General features: G+C 39.0%; 1 protein-coding gene across 1 annotated transcript in view; it reads left to right on the top strand.

Moving 5' to 3' along the window:
- The first annotated feature begins 9728 nt into the window (after positions 1-9728).
- PSKH1 (protein serine kinase H1) overlaps positions 9729-13340 on the top strand; it is a 71549-nt gene continuing 67937 nt past the window's right edge. Inside the window, exon 1 of the mRNA XM_051974964.1 lies at positions 9729-10623. The gene's annotated coding sequence lies outside the window, so the exon portion shown is untranslated. The remainder of the gene's footprint in view (positions 10624-13340) is intronic.

Genomic DNA, 13340 nt, shown 5'->3' with positions numbered 1-13340 from the left:
AGTTAAGAGGAAAAAAACCAAATAACTTTATACAGGGAAATAAATGGCACTTACTTCAAACCAACATTAAAACGTGACAATATGACATAATTAAAACAATAAAAAAGTAGGATAGGATGGGAAAAATCAGAGTCAGTAAAAGTGGGTTCAAATCCTAGTTTTGGTAAGTATTAACTATGATTTTTAGGGGTGGTCACTTGACCCAATACCTCAGTTTCTTTAGCTGTAGAATAAAAGGGGTAAGCTGAATGAGTTTCTCAGAGTTTTTTTCCCCCAGTTCCATAGATGTAGAATTGGAAGGAGCCTTAAAGACTATTTCGCCTAACCTTCATATTTAAGGTCACACAGACATTCAGCACCATATTCAGAATTCCACCTTAGACTCAGTACCCTTTCCATGGTACCATACTGCTTCTGGGTCCTATGAGCAAGGTGGAGAACTGAGTAGGTTGAGGCTGAAGAGGCCTGTGAAACTTCACCCGGGGAGCAATTAGAAGGAAATGGAGATTGGAGGTTGGTTAGGGAAAATCCTTATCTTTTTACTTTCCTTTTCCTCCTTCCCTGGGACTGGAGCAGTTAGGGATGGGGGTGGGATGTTGGAGAACTCCCTCAACCCTGATAAAGGAAGATGTGAAATTTTCAGCCAGTTCTTGAAGTTGGTGTGAAGGAACTAGCCCTTTGCCCTCCTTCCCACCCACAAAGGATTTGGGAAATTAAAGCTTTTTTTTTTTAAGAGAAATTTATGTTTCTGAGGAAAAGAGAGTAGCCTAATCCTATTCCACAGAACCCAGAAGGGAAAAATGAAATACCCTGCAATTTAATTTTAAAAGCACCAACTATGTGCAAGGTACCAGATGGAATGCTAAAGATTCATAGTCAGAAACAAAATAGTTCCTGCCTTCAAGGAGCTTACATTCAAGGAAGTAAATAGCATTTAATCCAACTCAATTTAATCATCAAAATGAGAAAATGACAACATTGATACAATAAAAAGGTAGGATGGTAAAAAAGGGAAAAGAGCAGGCCAGAAGTTAGTGGAGATCATATGAAGAAAGTGGGGACATTTAGCCTGGAGCAAAGAAGACAGCGGGCAACAGGATAACTAGATTCAAAAATTTGAAAGACTATCATGTACAAGAGGGCAAATTAGATTTGTTCTGCCTGTTCTCAGAGGTCAGAAATAGTAGCAATATGTGGAGGTTGCAGAAAAGCAGATTTAGGGGCAATGTAAAGAAAAAAATCTAGCAATAATAGTTATTGCAAAGTAGAATTAGAGCAGCCATTGCTTCAAGTACTGGGCACTGCTCCCCCCATAAAAACACACAACCCAATTCCATTCTTGAAAACTGGATGTTTTTAAACAAGATCAAATAATGGATTATTTGTGATGATGTAGGAAATGGATTGTTGTTTCAGGCATGAGCTGGACCACAAGGAGTATGAGGTAGCTTCCAAATCTGTTTCTATGAATCTATGTAATCAAACTCACATTTAAAAGCATCTACTAAAAAAATTTTTTTAAAAAGTACCTATTGTGTACCAAGCATCAGAGACTCTAAGGCAGAGATGAAATAGTCCCTCCCTCAAAGAGATTACATTTTAGGGGGATGCAACATGTTTATATTATCAGACATGTTCATCTCTGTAACTCATAAATCATACTTTCCCTAGGGTTTTCTTGGCAAAGATATGGAGTAGTTTGCCATTTCCTTCCATGGTGGATTAAGGCAAGTAAGTGACTTGTTCAGGGTCACACAGCTAATAAGTCTGAAGCTGAATTTGAACTCAGGTCTTTGGTTCCAGGAGCGGTGCTTTATCCATTGAACCATCTAACTGCTTCATGTTTAGAGATAAATGCAGGGTATATATGGTATATTTGGTTATTTGGAAGAGGAGGATTAACACATGGAGGAATCATGAAAGGGCCCTAGAAGGAAGTGGTATTTGAACTGAACTTTGAAGGGAGCTAAGGGACCCATGAGATAAAGGAGAAAAAGCATTCCAGGCAGCAGAAACAGCTTGGGCAAAGGCACAGAGGTGGGAGGTTGCATGCAACAGCAAGTAGTCCAGTTTGGTTGCAATGCAGAGTAAATGAGGGTAGTAATACATCATCAATTTCGAAAGAGAATCTGCAGAGGAGTTTTTATTTTATCTTAAAGACATGAGGAACTGCTGCAGCTTCTATTTTGGGAGTTGGTGGGTTATTAATTTTTTCTAGAATATTTTCTTTTTTTATCAAGATCTTAACCAACAGGAAATTCATTCAGATACATGAAAACAAACAAACAAAAAAAAAGGATTGCATCTGAAATGGGAAACTTCTTTTGTGTGGATTTAAAAACATATATATATATACATATATATATGTGTATATATATATATATATATATATATATATATATAATTTTTTTCTCTCTCTGACAGAAGAAGCTCTTTCTCTTTCTCCATAGTCTGGCTCCTCCTCTTATATTCTCACATTTAACTCCTCTCTACAGATTCTGCTCTCTCCAGCCACACTTTCACAAAGGGCACCACTTCCAACTCAGTGCCTTTTTGTCTTCACTCATCCCTGGACAGTCTGTCCTTTTCACTTCTGCTTTCTGGCTCCTCTGACTTTCTTAAACATTTAGCTTAACCCAGAGAGAGGACTGTGGGAACTGAGTGTGCACTATTGCTTAATAAATGTTTATTGTGAACTGAGTGTGGATCACAAAATAGTATTTTTATTCTCTTTGTTGTTGTTTGCTTGCATTTTGTTTTCCTTTTTGATCTGATTTTTCTTGTGCGGCATGATAATTGTGGAAATAAATACAGGAGAATTGTACATGTTTAACATACATTGGATTACTTGCCATCTAGGAGAGGAGGTGGGGGAAGGGAGGGAAAAATCTGGAACACAAGGTTTTGCAAGGATGAATGTTGAAAATTATCCATACATATTTTTTGAAAATAAAAAGCTTTTAATAAAAAAAAAATAGAAGCTTCTTGGGGGAAAAAAAAGATTTAGCTCAAAGCCAACCTTCTATAGGAAGCTTTTCTTCTTGCCTTCCCCCATCCCTTCCCTTTGAGATTGTTTTTCATTTATACTGCATCTATTTTCTCTGAACATAGTTGTTTGCATGTTTTTTCCCCAGATTAAAACCTGAACTCATTGAGGACAGGGTCTCTAATTTTGCCCTTCTCTGTATCCCCAGGGATCACCATAGTACAGGAGTAAACACTTAAGTACTTGCTGACTCACCAGTCTCTCTCCTGAGAGGCAGAGGAGTTATTCGTCATTTTCCTTTTTCTGAAATCATGATTGGTTAGTGCATTGATCAAAGTCCTGAAGTCTTTCAGTATTTCTTTCTTTTAGTTACTTGCTCTCTTTTCTATCAATCAATCAGTAGTAATTGTTAAGCTCATGTTATGTGTTGGGTATGGTGTTAGATATTGGGGACACAAACATAAAGAATGAAAATCCATAACTTGCAAGAGTTTACATTCTAATGAGAGAGATGAGTGCATGTAAAAATATCAATATCAAGTGAATAAATAGAAATAAATGCATTGTAGTATAACCAGAGTCTAGATCCACATAGATTCAATAAGTTGTTCAATTGAAGCAACTTCTCCATATGGAGACAACTGGATCCTGCTTCCAGAAGCAAAGTGCCTTTGGTGGACTAGAAAGGGGACTGGGAAGCCCACTTAGTATTTGGCCCCCGGGTACCATTTTATGATGGGAAGGAGTTTGTTTTGAACTGGCTGTGTAGCTACAGCTATGGACATCTACAGAAAGGCTGGTCAGCTTTGGCTGCCTCTCTGACTTTTTCATGGGACTGCTGAAGGGAAGAAGTCTCGGGGACTTCTCTCCACTGATACCATGTGACTCTGGCTTCAGCCCCTTGCTTCTGCCTTTTTTCTTTTTCCATTCTAGGGGAAGGGAGTGGAGTCTCCAACCTTGGGAATTTTGAAAGGTCAGAGGAGTGAGTCACAGAATCCAGATTCAGTTTTGTAGCTGGCCTCTCATTGATGCCTCAAGGAGCAGGGAGTGACCTTCTGGATCCAGGCCACTGCAAGCTGAGATGAGGACTTGTTTGGCAGACATGCCCCACCTAGACATGAACTTAGTTGGACCAAAGCTATGGAGAAATTAAACTGTTATGAACCTATTCTTCCCCATGTTATCTTCTCCCCCATCCTCAAGACCAGAGGTACAGGAGAGAATACACCTGTCCAAGGTGCTGGAGGAAATGTTTGTAATTTTGTCCTTGCTTTAATTATTAAACAAATATTTCTTTGTAAAAGCCAATTTGTTAACTGCTTAATTAGAACTAAGCTACTAGTCACTCATCCCTCACATGGGAGCTCAAGTCTTAAAGAAGAGAATGCTCCAAAGCTAGTTTGATTCCAAGAGAGAGAAAGGACCAGAACTTACTAGCAATAGTAGTTAATAGAAGGTAGTTTGGGCGCAAGGGCAATAATTAGTTAGGGAGAGCAGGAAAGGCATCATGCTTGAACTGTAACTCTATGAGGCAGAAGTAAAGATGGAATGCTGGCCAGTACAAAAGCACCCATCATTTGTAGGAGTGTGTGTGTGTGTGTGTGTGTGTGTGTGTGTGTGAGAGAGAGAGAGAGAGAAAGAGAGACAGAGACAGAGACAGAGAGATAGACAGAGAGAAAGAGAGAGAGACAGAGAGAGACAGAGAGAGAGAGAAAGAGAGACAGAGAGAGAGAGAGAAAAAGAGAGAGAGAGAGAGAGTCAGAGACAGAGACAGAGACTGAGAGACAGAGAAGAACAGAGGTAGCCAATTTGACTAGATTGCAGAATATGAAAGAACAAAAGGATATCAAGATAGGCTGGGGGGTAGGTTGTAAAGGTTGTAAGGTTTACTCCCTTAAAAGAGTTTACATTTGGTACCAAAAGTAACAAGAATATAGTGGAGCTGATTGAGAAGGGGGATCATGAGGCCAGATTTGCACTTAAAGAAAGTACTTTGGCCGCAGATGGACTGTGATGGGGAAAGATAGACAGGGAGAACCATTAGGAGGTTGTTACAATAATCTAAGTAAGAGATGATGAAAACCTGAAATGAGGGAGTGCATTGAAGGATTTGGACATGAGAGATGTTGTAAAGGTAGAAAGATCTGGCAGTGAGCTGGGTATTTGGGATGAAAGAGTATGAACTCCAGAATAATGTCTAGGAACCCTAGAGCCTGGACAGAAATGGGAAAGTTTAGGAAAGTGGTAGATTTGGTGGCAAAAGTAACGAGTTCAGGTTCAGATAGCCTCAGATTAATTTTTCTCCAAAGCCTCTTATTTGAATGTCTAATTTCAAATGTTAGTTCTTATTTCACTCTGCATCAATTCTTAGGAGACTTTCCAAGTTTTGCTTCCAGGTCTTTGCTGTCACAAAAAGGGCAACAATAAATATTTTTCATAAATGTAGGATCTTTTCTCCTTTCCTTTTCCCTCTTTGAGGACCTTTGTCTTATCTTTGTTGTTCAGTCATTAGTCATGTCAAATTTATTGTGTCTTTCAGTCACATCAGCACTCCAATGCTGCCCATGGGATTTTCTTGGCAAAGATATCAGAGAGGTTTGCCTTTTCCTTCTTCAGGAGATTAAGACAGAGGTTAAGTGACTTGCCCAGGATTATGAGACTAGTGTCTGAGACCATATTTGAACTCATCTTCCTGATTCCAGACCTGATGCTCTTTTTACCTGCTTACCTGGTGTGGTTATTACCAAAGAGCATATGCCATTTGTCACTTACCTTCTTGAGCAGAGGAGTGATGCAGTAAGACCTGAATATTAGGAATATCCTTTTGGTAGCTCTATGGATTGTAAATAGGATTGATTGGATTCAAGGATACAGTGAGACTACTGAAATAGACCACATAAAAGATGATGATAAGGGCTAGTTGCCTGAGCCAGTGATAAGAAGGGGACAAATGAGACAAGTCTTGAGGAGCTATAATCAACAAGATCAGGCAATTGGTTGGTTGTAGTCAATTGGTATCATGATTCATGATGCATTGTCTAGAATTATGATTAGTCATTACACTGAGCAGAATAAAGTCTTTTAAAGTTACTTGTCTTGACAATATTATGGTTATTGTATGAATTATTCCTCTGGTTTTGCTCATTTCACTTTCATCAGTTCATACAAACTGGAACATAGATTTTAGAGTCAAGAAGTGAGAAGGCAAAGCCAGAGTCAGGCTTTTTTAGAGATCTGTGAAAAGAAGGAAAGCTATAAGATATTAGTTTGAGAATAAGGTCAAATGATAGGGAGTTTGGGGGGGATCTCGATGGATCAGAGCCTGCTGGTATGCTTCCTGGGGAAGGAACTAGCCAGCAGATAAGTTTGAAAATTAGAACACGGGTCGATGATTGCAGGGGCAAGCTTCTGCAGGAAATAGGAAGGGATGGGCTCAAAGGTACAAGCTGAGCCATTTAAATGGCAAGGAGAAGAACCACCTCATCTTCTGAGGTTGGACCAAAGGAGGAGAAGATGGGAAGTATGATTCTAAGGAGAAGAAGCCCAAGGTAAATATAAGTAGATATGCAAGCTACAATGCCAGATAGGCAAGATGGACATTAAATGCTATTGGAATTCAGAAAAGGGCAAGGTTATTTTCAGCTAAGGGTAATTCGGGAAGGAAAAGCTTTTAGGATTTGAAAAGATGTATAGAATTTGGATTGACAGAAGAAGAGAATAGAATCATTAGATTAAATAACTAATTTGTATGGCACTTTAAACTTCAAAAATCTCTTTACATCCATTGTTTCATTTGTGAGGTCCCTGTTTTACAAATAAGGAAGTATATTCTGAGAGGGGAGGTTATGAGGTCACATAGCTATTAAGGGTCAGAAGTGGGATTTCACAGAATCACAGAATTCAAGAGTTCATCATCAAGTCAAAAGTCTCAAAACTTTTTGATCACACACCCCATCAGTGACAAAATTTTTGAGCATGTACTCAATAAATGTCTATTTGTAAATGATAGATGGACTATTCCTTAAAATATACACAAATAGGGGCAACTAGGAGGTGCAGTGGATAGAGCACCAGCCGTGAAATCAGAGGACCTGAATTCAAATCTGACCTCAGACACTTAACACTTCCTAGCTGTGTGACCCTGGGTAAGTCACTTAATTCCAATTGTCTCAGCAAAAAAAAAAACCCCAATATATATATATATATATATGTATACATATATATACACACACACACACACACACACACACACACACACACACATAACCATATAAATTAAAGATTAAGATGAAATAACCAATATATTTTATAAATTATATTTATTAACAATTGATTTTAAAATGATTTTTTGCTTTTGAGTGTAATGTGAATGAATGTTTCCTTTTCTCTAAAATAATTTCTTTTTTTTTTTTCTGGCTGAGGCAATTGGGGTTAAGTGACTTGCCCAGGGTCACACAGCTAGGAAGTGTTAGTGTATGAGGCCAGATTTGAACTCAGATCCTCCTGACTTCAGGGCTGGTGCTCTATCCACTGGTCCATGTAGCTGCCCCTAAAAGAATTTCTTTGTGCATGTCCCTGGAGGACAAGGTAAACTTGTAAATACTAATTGTCTGTAATTAATCATTCAGTTAATTAATGTAGCTAGCCAAGCAGGTAAATATCTTTCTTTTTTTTTCTTGATAATTAATCAATAAAAATTTATCAAATGTTTATTTTGTTCCAGGCATCATGCCAAACATTATACAAAGAATACAAAAAATAGTCTCTGCCCTTATGAAGCTCATATTCTAATGGAGTGGATGACATGTAAATAACTAGATATAAGATGTATACACACACACACACACACACACACACACACACACACACACAATGAAGAGATGGTAGATAAAAGGAAAGCTGGAGGAAAGGCTCTAGGATCTGTGAACATGGAGAAAGGTCTCTGGCAGATGAGATTGTATGAGTTAAGACGTAAGGGAATATCTCTAAAAAGGATATGTGAGGAAGAAGAACATTCTTGGTATAAGTTGGAAGATCAAGTGTCATGTGTGAAGAAAAGAAAATAGACTCATTCATCTAGATTGAGGAAGAGAGAAAAGTATAAGAAGACTACAAAGATATAAAGGAGCCAGAGATGAAAAAATAATTTAAGTCACTGTAAACAAAGATGTAAAAAATTCATTATCAATATACCAAGCAAAAAAGAATATTTAAAATGCTAAGTAAATGCTGTATTTTTTTTGGGGGGGGAAGGAGGAGAGAGGTGAAAGATGTCATTGAGAATAAAATAGCAAGCTTTATTAACTGCTTCACTAAGTGGAGTAAGTGAAAGGAAAGGTGAGGATGACTCTAAGGTTGCTAACTTGGGTGAATAGTATTATATAAGGAGAGACATTTAGGAGAGGGATGGGTTTTGGGGAAAAGATAATGTGACAAGGCTTCTGTCTATGGACCACAAAACCCAATCATGCCATTCACCCTTTGTAATTTACTTTGTCCCACTTTTAAAATGAAAACCCTGTAGACTAGAAAGTGTCCCCCTCTAAAGGATACATGTCAAAAAGTCAAATCTGGCAGCAGGAGGTAAATGTTGGAAGGGGTGTGTGTGTGTATGTGTGTGTGTGTGTGTATACATATATATATATATATATATATATGCAGTAGCAAGCAAGACACAGGTAAGGAGAATATTGAGTGAAGTCAGACATTGAGCTATGTCCCACAACTGACTGCCTATTGTGACCTATTTTCCCATCCTTCCCTTTGAATCATCCCCTTCCCTGACTTTGGAGACCATCAATTCAGTCCAACTCATATATGAAAGAAATCCTCACTATAACCTTGTCATCCAAGCTCTACCTTAACATTTCTAAGTCAGCGGGAACCCACCACCTCTGCAGGCAAGCAGCCTATTCTACTTTTGGACTGAATAGGTCAAGAAGTTTGTCTAATCTCAATTAGCTCCTTTGTAACTTCTATGCATTGCTCTAATTCTGGTCTATGATCAACCAGAACCATTCTAACTCCTCCTCTGTATGAAATCCCTTCAAATACTTGAGAACAGACAGCTACTACATTTTCTTTGAACCTTCTCTTTTCCAGCCCAATTTTTTAAAGTAAGCTTAATTTTTAATCTTTAATTCTCATATGACAAGGGCTTTCACCATTTTAGTTACCCCTGGATCTTCTCCAGGGTTGCCAATGTCCTTCAACCTTACATTCAACACTCAACACAATATTCCAAAGGACAGAGTTAAGTGGGACAGTTCTCTGTTCCTTGAAATGATGTCCCTCTTAAAGCTGCCCAAGATGGCCTGAGAGTTTGGGGCTGTCATGTCATATTGTTGAAGGTTATTGAACTAGCATACTAATCTACTTGAACATCAGATCTTGTTCAGAGCAACTGCTAACTCTTCCTTATTAGTAGAGTTGATTTTATTGTACCCAAGTGTAAAGCTTTACATTTGGCCATATTGAATTTATCCTATTAGCCCCCCACACCCACTGCTCTAGACTGGTCAAGGTCTTTTTGGGTTCTGACTGTTGCCCAGGGTGTCAACGTTATTCCTTCCAGCCATAAATTTGATAATATGTTATCTTTATGCATATCATTGCTAAAAAATAATAAGACCCAGCACCCTGGAGACTTCCTCATATCATCATGGTGACACATCATGTCAGCCTGCCTGAATCCAGCTAGTTGTGACCCAACCTCCTCCGTTGGCAGTCTGAACCCCTCACCTCATACTCAGCCCAGTGCTCTTTCCATCATACCTAAAGCAGAGAACTTGATGTCTACCTCTCAAGCAAAGAATCCTATTCTGAAGGCGAGATAGGGAATAAATTGGTTTGGATTGAGATGAGATTCTGGGTAAGAGAGCCCCATCCTGATTACTGCTATCTGTTCCAAGGCTGAAGATCTAGTGAAGAGAATGTGGGACTTTGGCATCAAAACAGGACCTACATTTGAATCCTGTCTTCCTGTTCCCTCATTGACAACATGGGGATAATATACTTGCAATATCTCTACTTCAGAGAGCTATTGTGAGGAGCAAATGAGATAATGGATGTAAAGTGTCTTATAAACTTTGAAGAGCTATTACAACAGCTATTAAACCAGCCCAGGATGTTGCTGCAATTACTAGCCAGAATTCCTCTTCCATCCGGAGTGGGTCCACTCCAAGCTACCCACAGAGCCCCTGGGGAATCTTGTATCGAATGGAAGTGGGGGAGCCTCCTCACTCAGATGTTGGTGGTTTCAAAACTCCAGTGACCTACTTTCCCTTCCCAACTTTGCTTCCTAAATCCCTGACATGGCTCTTCTCCAGCTTTTCCCCATTGCAGGGGATAAACTGGAGTGGGGCCTAATTTGCTCTTTACTGCTTTCTGGCCAGGAGATTAAGTGCTTTGTGGGCATTATCCCTTTCCTTTCCAGGGACAAAGCTGGGGCCCAGGAATAAAGAGAAAAGGGTGGAAGACAGGACCAGAAATTGTTCTTATTCCCTGGGGACTCAGCCTTGGCAACTGGCTCTCTCATCCTCTGGCGCCTTCAGAGCATCAGCAAGGCGTTAGAAGAATGGAGAGTAATTGGTGAAGCAGCTTCCCATTAAAGGAGGAGCTAAGCCCTTGTAGTGAGCGTAAGTACTTCTCTTACTTTCCCAGCTTTTTAGCCAGGGTTGGGAAGCTGTCATGTCAAGTGTCTTCTTAGAAAAGACATATTATATTATTATAGTATATATATGATTGTAGATCCCTGCTTTAATAATAAAATAGTTTGTATTTCTACAATTATGTAATTCTGATAGCACTTTGTACATACAATCTCATTTGATTTGATCTTTATCTCTCCCTCCCCACCCCCAACCCCCAATCCTTAGCAGTGCCTAGGGAGGGAGAGGGAAGGAGTCAGTCACAAAGGTTTCCATGTACAACCTATTAACTGAGGGGGGCGAGGTAGGATGATATATTGGAAAGAGGGAAGGACATCAGTTCAAGCCCTCATTCCCTACTTGTGTAACCATTGGGAGGATACACAATCTTCTCTGAATCTCTGCTTTTTCATCTGTAAAACAGGAATAAATACCTGTTAAACAGGTGCTTAGCCTAGCTTTACTTTGAATGTTCTGCCCCCCTTCCTCCACCTCATAGACTCAGCTCGAATCCTTCTGCAGACTACCTTTCCTGGGCCCTACAGCTACTGATGCCTTCCCCCTTTTAAGATTACCTTCATTGAGATTTACATGAACTGATGCTAAGTGAGTAGAACCAAGAGAACATTGTACACAGCAACAATATTATGTGATGATTAACTCTGATGGGCTCTCTCTTTTCAACAGTGAGGTGATTCAGGTCAGTTCCAATGGAGAGAGCCACCTACATCCAGAGGAAGGAGTATGGGGTCTGAATGTGGATCACAACATAGTATTTTCACCTTTTTATTGTTTTTTGCTTGATTTTTTTCTTTCTCATTTTTTCCTTTTTTGATCTGATTTTTCTTGTGCATTATGATAAATGTGGAAATATGTATGGAAGAACTATTCATGTTTAACCTTTATTGGATTACTTGTTATCTAGAGAAGGGAGATGAGAGGAAGGGAAGAGAAAAATTTGGAACACAAGGTTTTGCAAGGGTGAATGTTGAAAACTATTTTTGCATATATTTTGAAAATAAAAAGCTATTTTTAAAAACAATTATCTTCATCTATTCCATTTGTCTCCTCCACTAGAATGTAGACTCCTTGAGGACACAGACTATTTTTTTTTGTACTTATAGGGAGTTTCTAGAAGTTAGCAGAGTATTTGGCACACTTTATTCAGTCATGTCCAACTTTTTATGACACTATTAGGGATTTTCTTGGCAAAGGTACTGAAGTGGTTTGTCAGTTATTTCTCCATCTCATTTTACAGATGAGGGAACTGAGGTTAAGTGGCTTGTCCAGGATCACACAGCTCCTTAGTGTTTGAGGTCAGATTTGAACTCATAGTCTCCCTGATTTCAAGTCCAATGCTCTATTCACTCCACCTAGCTACTCTATCTGGCTTCTAATAAGTGCTTAATAAAAATTCGTGTTGACTAATTGGGTTGACTGACATCCCCTCACAGGGTGGCCCATAAGGAAAGTGCTTTGGAAACTATATAAAACTTTCATGGTGCATCACACTATAAAAATAGAAGCTGCTGCTATTAGCCTTTCCATGCCCTGGAGAGTTCAGGAACTCGAGCATTAGGGGAAAGTTTTAGTTAGGAGCTCCCTAACCATGGTTCTTTTTAGGACTTGATTTGCTTCCCCTGATCTGTCTGCAGCTTGGAAGATTTTACCCTGGCAGGTCCCACTGATAAAGATAAGGCTCTATTTCCTTCTGGCTGCCTGATGAACCAATCTAGCTTAATCTCTAATTCCTTATTTGGTAGGTAAGGGTTCAAAGATGGTGCTAATTCTGCTGACTAAGAGCCACAAGACTGATGCTATTAATGTCAGAGTTCCTGCCCCAGAGGATTCTTAATCTGGGGTCCATGAATCTATTTTTAAATATATTTTGATAATTGCATCTCAATGTAATTGGATTCCTTTGTAAACTTATGTATTTTAATTTATTCATTTGAAAACAATTATGCTGAGAAGTGGTCTATGTGCTTTGCCAGTGATTGTCAAAGAGTCCATGACACAAAGAAAGGCTAAGAAAGCACACCCTACTTTAGAGGCCATATAATCCAAAACAGAGAAAGTGATTGAAGTCAAGAGTGACAAAGGTACTTGCCTAAAGTGATGAAGTTAATGGCAGTTTGGGTAACAACTAGAACTGGTTCCCAAAGGAAACTTCCTTTTCATGGTTTTAAGGAGAACCAAGCCCTCTGGAATGGCCAGTTAAACTCAACTAATGTCCTTGACTAATAGGACTAATAGAGGAAAGCTTTTTTTTTTTTTTCTAAATAACTTTTTATTGACAGAACCCATTCCAGGGTAATTTTTTACAGCATTATCCCTTGCATTCACTTCTGTTCCGATTTTTCCCCTCCCTCCCTCCACCCCCTCCCCCAGATGGCAAGCAATCCTTTACATGTTGAATAGGTTAGAGTATATCCTAGATACAATATATGTGGGCAGAGCCGAACAGTTTTCTTGTTGCACAGGGAGAATTGGATTCAGAAAGTATAAATAATCCGGGAAGAAAAACAAAAATGCAAGCAGGGTGTAGCTGCTTCTGTCCAACCTTGATCAATTGAAACTGAATTAGCTCTCTTTATTGAAGAGATCTACTTCTATCAGAATACATCCTCATACAGTATCATTGTTGAGGTATATAATGATCTCCTGGTTCTGCTTGTTTCACTTAGTTCATCAGTTCATTTAAG

The sequence above is a fragment of the Antechinus flavipes genome, chromosome 2 (assembly GCF_016432865.1).
Source record: "Antechinus flavipes isolate AdamAnt ecotype Samford, QLD, Australia chromosome 2, AdamAnt_v2, whole genome shotgun sequence".
NCBI classification, from domain to species: domain Eukaryota; kingdom Metazoa; phylum Chordata; class Mammalia; order Dasyuromorphia; family Dasyuridae; genus Antechinus; species Antechinus flavipes.
Note: the sequence above shows the minus strand (reverse complement) of the source record. Positions and strands in the feature narration are given on the sequence as shown.